Raw genomic sequence first — 6,775 nt, forward strand, 5'->3', positions numbered from 1 at the left:
ATACAGGGAAAGGAAGAAACACCCGCTGCATTTTTAGAAAGGCTGAAGGAGGCTTATAGGATGTACACTCCGTATGATCCAGAAGACCCAGGGCAAGCACCAGGTGTCATCCTATCATTTATCTATCAGTCTAGCTCAGATATCAGAACTAAATTGCAGCGGCTGGAAGGTTTACAGGCACTAGGTTTGCCGGACTTATTGAAGGAAGCAGAGAAAGTGTTCAATAAGAGAGAAACTCCTGAGGAACGTGAGGAAAGGAGATGGCAGAAACAAGAGGAAAGGGACAAGAAACAGCATAGGGAGATGAAAAAGGTTTTGGCCGCCGTTGTATCTCAGGGACAGCGGAGAGAGGGAGATAGGTCGGGAGAGCGAAGGAGGCCACCCCTTGATAAAGATCAATGTGCTTACTGCAAGGAGAAGGGACACTGGGCCCGAGAGTGCCCCAAGAAGCCACAAGGACCCCGCCGGCCCAAGCCCAAGACCGTAGACCTCCTTAGTCTGGAAGACTAGGGGGGTCGAGGCCAGGAGCCCCCCCCGAGCCTAGGATAACCCTCAAGATCGGGGGGCAGCCCGTGACCTTCCTGGTTGATACTGGTGCCGAACATTCAGTCCTAACCCATGCCGGAGTGCCTCTTAGCCGGCATTCTGCACTGGTGCAGGGGGCAACTGGAAACAAGAGGTATTATTGGACTGCCGAGAGAAAAGTCCAACTGGCATCAGGGCAAGTAACTCACTCCTTTCTGCACATACCTGAGTGCCCCCATCCGCTGTTAGGACGGGACCTATTAACCAAATTGAAGGCACAAATCTATTTTGATGAGAAGGGACCGAGGGTCACGGGTCCTAAAGGAGACTCTCTACAAATCCTTGCCCTCAGTTTAGAAGAAGAATACCGTTTGTTTGAACCAGAACCCCCGGAGAAATCACCTGAGGAACTACAGAACTGGCTGAGAGAGTTTCCTCAGGCCTGGGCAGAGACTGGGGGCTTGGGGCTGGCACACGACCAACCACCGCTGGTGATCTCACTAAAGGCCTCTGCGACTCCCGTTTCAATCAGACAATACCCAATGTCACGGGAAGCTCATGAGGGGATCAAGCCCCATATTCGAAGGCTCCTGGACCAAGGGGTGCTAAAGCCCTGCCAGTCCCCTTGGAATACCCCTCTCTTGCCTGTTAAGAAACCGGGGACAGGGGACTACAGGCCGGTCCAGGACTTGAGAGAGGTCAATAAGCGGGTGGAGGACATACACCCCACGGTGCCCAACCCCTATAACCTTCTGAGCACCCTCCCACCGACCCACGTCTGGTACACTGTGCTAGACCTGAAGGATGCCTTCTTTTGTTTGAGACTGCACCCTCAAAGTCAAATGCTATTCGCTTTTGAATGGAGGGACCCAGAAAAAGGGCTCTCGGGACAGTTAACCTGGACCCGGCTCCCTCAGGGCTTCAAAAATAGCCCAACCCTCTTTGATGAGGCCCTACATGCAGATCTGGCTGGATTCCGGGTCGAACACCCAACCCTGACTCTGCTCCAGTACGTGGATGATCTACTCCTGGCGGCCAGGAGTCGAACCGAGTGCCTGGAGGGCACTCGAGCCTTATTGGCCAGACTTGGACAAAAGGGCTATAGAGCCTCAGCCAGAAAGGCTCAAGTATGCCGAGACAAGGTTACCTACCTGGGCTACACCCTGAGCGGGGGGCAAAGATGGTTAACAAGAGCGAGGAAGGAGACGATAATCTCCATCCCCCCTCCTCGGAACCCCCGCCAAGTTCGAGAGCTCCTGGGTACGGCTGGGTACTGCCGCCTTTGGATTCCTGGCTTTGCCGAACTGGCAGCCCCATTGTACCCCCTCACTAAACCAGGGGCCATGTTCCAATGGGAGGAGAAGCATCAGAAAGCGTTCCAACAGATCAAGAAGGCCTTACTCGAGGCCCCGGCTCTGGGTCTGCCAGATCTAACCAAGCCCTTTGAGCTGTTTGTGGATGAGAACTCAGGTTTTGCCAAAGGGGTACTGGTGCAAAGACTGGGACCTTGGAGGAGACCTGTAGCGTACTTGTCCAAGAAATTGGACCCGGTGGCTACAGGATGGCCATCATGCCTCCGCATGGTGGCAGCCATCGCCGTATTACTTAAGGATGCCGGGAAGCTGACTCTGGGACAGCCGTTGACTGTGCTGGCCTCCCATGCAGTGGAGGCCTTGGTCCGACAACCACCGGACAGATGGCTTTCTAACGCCAGAATGACTTACTATCAGGCCTTACTGCTGGACTCAGACCGGGTAAATTTTGGGCCGACAGTTTCCCTTAACCCTGCTACCTTGCTGCCACTGCCTAGCCCCTCCGAGGAGCATGACTGCCTCCAGATTCTAGCCGAAGCACATGGCACCCGCCCTGATCTGACAGATCAGCCGCTTAAGAATCCAGACGCTGTCTGGTACACAGATGGGAGCAGTTTCCTGGAGGAGGGGAAACGCAGAGCCGGGGCAGCTATAACCACCGAATCGGAAGTGGTATGGGCATCGTCACTCCCGCCCGGGACATCGGCCCAGCGCGCAGAACTGATTGCGCTCACCCAAGCTCTCCGGATGGCAGAAGGTAAGAAGCTCACAGTTTATACTGACAGCAGATATGCCTTCGCCACTGCGCATGTCCACGGGGAAATCTACAGACGGAGAGGCCTGCTGACGTCCGCGGGTAAGGAAATCAAAAACAAAAAAGAGATCCTAGACTTCCTAAAGGCCCCGTTCCTCCCGCTCCAACTCAGTATTGTCCACTGCCCAGGGCATCAAAAGGATGACTCTGCGGTAGCCAGAGGGAATCGGCTGGCGGATCTGACTGCCCGAACAGTGGCTTCCCAGCCAGCAGGGAGCAGCCAGTTGATGGCCATACAAGAACCACAGCCTGAGAGAGACCCCGTGCCCTATAGCCCAGAAGACCATGAGCTAGCAAAGAAAATGGGGGCGGACTGTGAACAAGGAAGACAAGCATATATACTGGGGGACCGGATGGTCATGCCAACCTCCCATACCCAATACATGCTGAGATTCCTCCATGCATTGACCCATTTGAGCAAAAACAAGATGAAGACCCTATTGGACAGAGAAAACACCTGGGCAGTGCTGCTGAACCAGGATCAGGTACTCCAGCAGGTAACTTCTACCTGCCCAGCCTGTGCTCAAGTCAACGCAGGAAAGGTTCATCTAAACAAGGGGGCCCGCCAAAGAGATCATCGTCCTGGTGTTCATTGGGAAATAGACTTTACAGAAGTAAAACCCGGACTCTACGGGTACCGGTACCTCCTGGTCTTCGTGGACACTTTTTCTGGATGGATCGAGGCATTTCCAACCAAGAATGAGACGGCTAACGTGGCAACAAAGAAACTGTTGGAAGAAATCTTCCCCAGGTATGGGATGCCTCAAATATTGGGGTCGGATAACGGGCCTGCCTTCGTCTCTCAGGTAAGTCAGAGAGTGGCCAAACTATTGGGGGTTGATTGGAAATTCCATTGTGCATACCGCCCCCAGAGCTCAGGACAGGTAGAACGAGCTAATAGAACAATCAAGGAGACTTTAACCAAATTAACGCTTGCAACTGGCACTAGAGATTGGGTGCTCCTACTTCCCTTGGCTCTCTACCGAGCCCGAAATACTCCTGGCCCACACGGCCTAACCCCTTTTGAGATCATGTATGGGGCCCCACCTCCTGTTGTAGACTTTCTCCATCCTGATATTTCCTCCTTTGCTACCACCCCTACTTTAGAGGCACATCTTCAAGCCCTCCAACTGGTGCAGAGGGAGATCTGGAAGCCCCTGGCCAAGGCCTATCAGGAGCAGCTAGACAAGCCGGTGGTGCCCCACCCCTTCCAGATCGGGGACTCCGTTTGGGTCCGACGACACCAGACCAAGAGTCTGGAACCACGGTGGAAGGGGCCCTACACTGTCTTGCTGACCACCCCCACTGCACTCAAGGTCGACGGGATTGCTGCATGGATCCACGCCTCGCATGTGAAGGCTGCCAGGGAACCCGACCCAGCAGGATCCAGAAAGTCAACATGGACAGTGCGCCGCACACGAAACCCCCTAAAAATAAGGTTGGCCCGCGGCTCCTCTTCCTCCCCCTCCTCTTAATCTCTGCCTACCCCCAGGGGACTAGGGCGGCAGAGAGCCCGCACCTAGTTAAGAGGCTCACTTGGCAGGTTATCTCACAAACTGGGGAGACGGTCTGGCAAACGACCGCCCTTCACACCCCCTTCACATGGTGGCCTAACTTGCATCCAGATCTCTGCCAACTAGTAGCAGGGTCAGAGGACTGGGACATCCCTACCACTGACCCCATGAACCCCAGAGCACCAGACGTCTGTCAGGATGGTAAGGGAACTTGCAAATGTAGTGACGGGAGATATGGATGTGGTCACCCTGAAACCAGAGCAGCCCTGTCACAACTATCCTTTTACGTCTGCCCCCGGGATGGTAGGGACAGAAAGATGATTAGACAATGTGGGGGTTATGAAAGTTACTTCTGTAAAGCATGGGGATGTGAAACAACTGGTAATACCTATTGGGAGCCTTCATCCACTTGGGACCTCATTAGGGTAAAAAGGACTACCCAAAGAGAAAGCCACTCATGGCGTCCTCTTACTCAAGGACGTTGTTGGGGAACTGTCACATCAGGAAGAGATAACACTTACTGGAAAGGGGGGGGCCCTGTGTAAATTTCACCTGCAACCCCCTGAATATATCTTTTACTCAAAAGGGAAGGGAGATAACACAAGACTGGATTAAAGGTAAAACATGGGGACTTAGACTTTACATGACGGGATGGGACCAGGGAGTCGTGTTTACGATTACGCTTAAAATCACGGAGCCCTCCGCCTCTATAGGTCCCAACCAGGTTCTCTCTGACCAAAAGCGCCCCTCTTTACCCGCTCCGGCACCCCCGAGGGCTACCCCCCGACCCAATTCGGCCATTCGCCCAAGCACGGCTCCGAATGCCACTATAACCCCAGTCACCCTCCAGCCACCCAGGCCCGGTACGGGAGACCGGCTATTGAATCTTATAGAGGGCGCTTACTCAGCCCTCAATGTTACCAACCCAAATCAGACTCAGGAATGCTGGTTATGCCTAGTCTCCACACCTCCCTATTATGAGGGGGTGGCCGTAGTCGGGAGCTTCACCAATTCTTCTTCACCCCCGTCAGGATGTGCCTCGACACCTCAGCATAAGCTCACAATCTCCGAGGTGTCAGGACAAGGACTATGTCTGGGGACAGTACCCTACACCCACCAACACCTGTGTAATCGCACCCAGGCACTTGTTCCAGGACCCCACTATCTCGTGGCTCCCAACAGGACTTATTGGGCCTGTAGCACTGGACTTACACCATGCCTCTCCTCCTCAATACTAGCCAACACGGCCGATTATTGTGTGCTCATAGAACTGTACCCTAAGATAGTCTACCATGCACCTGAAGATATCTATGCCCGATATGAAACAGGGGTCCCCCGTATAAAAAGAGAGCCAGTCTCGCTAACCCTGGCCCTGATACTAGGTGGATTAACTATGGGAGGAGTCGCCGCCGGAATAGGCACAGGTACCACTGCCCTCATGGAAACCAACCAGTTCAGACAACTCCAGGTTGCCATGCATACCGATATCCAGGCACTGGAGGAATCCGTGAGTGCCTTGGAAAAGTCACTCACCTCCCTGTCTGAAGTAGTTCTGCAGAACCGGAGGGGATTAGACCTCCTCTTCCTGCAGGAGGGGGGGTTATGTGCCGCCCTTAAAGAAGAATGTTGCTTCTATGCGGATCATACTGGGGTGGTGAGAGATAGCATGGCTAGATTAAGAAAAAGATTAGAACAAAGACAAAAACTCTTTGAAGAACAGCAGGGATGGTTTGAAGGATGGTTCAGAAGGTCCCCCTGGCTCACCACCCTCATCTCCACCCTTATGGGACCCCTTCTGATTTTATTGCTCCTTCTGACGCTCGGGCCCTGTATCCTAAACAGACTTGTCCAATTTATCAGGGAACGCGTTTCTACTATTCAGACCTTGGTATTGACCCAACAATACCAACGACTCAACCAGGTGGAAATGGAGTCACATCCCTATTCTTCCCCATGAATGGAGGATTCCATTCCCTGAGATAAGAAAATGGGGGAATGAAGGGCCCCAGCATACTTGCTTAGCCTAACGCCATTTTTGAGCAAGGCCTGAAAAGTAACTAGAGGTCAGAAAAACAACTTGTACCCTGGATGAGAGCCAAGTCAGCAGGTGTGTCGAGCTCGGGGGAAAAACCACGAGCTGTCCTGAGTTTGAACCTGGCCTCATACGAATCGTCCAATCACAACCCTGTAAACTATGCTTCCTGCTTCTGTACCCGCCCTTCCGCTGCCCAACCCTATAAAAACCCTCCACTCCAGCCCGTGGGCGCGCCAGTCTCTTCAGCCTCTGGAGGGACTGTATCGCCCCAGGTACCCGTGTTCCTGAATAAAGCCTCTTGCTGTTTGCATCTGACTTGTGGTCTCGGTGTGATCTCTGGGCGAGGGTCTCTCCAGAGGGAAGACTCCAGACGGGGGTCTTTCATTACCAGTCAGCTCCTGAGTTAACTGTAAAAATAACTAATTTGAGGGTTTAATCCTAGACTTAGATCCTTAAAGTTTGAAACTAAATTTTTACACTTGCTTAAATCAATTTGATGAAAAGATAGAATGATTTCTTAAGAACATAAAGCTCAGAACGGAGTCTGAAAATTAGAATTCACTGTTTCCAGCCT

This window comes from Peromyscus californicus, unplaced genomic scaffold (genome assembly GCF_007827085.1).
Source record: "Peromyscus californicus insignis strain IS unplaced genomic scaffold, ASM782708v3 Scaffold_3__1_contigs__length_106647218, whole genome shotgun sequence".
Classification (NCBI taxonomy): domain Eukaryota; kingdom Metazoa; phylum Chordata; class Mammalia; order Rodentia; family Cricetidae; genus Peromyscus; species Peromyscus californicus.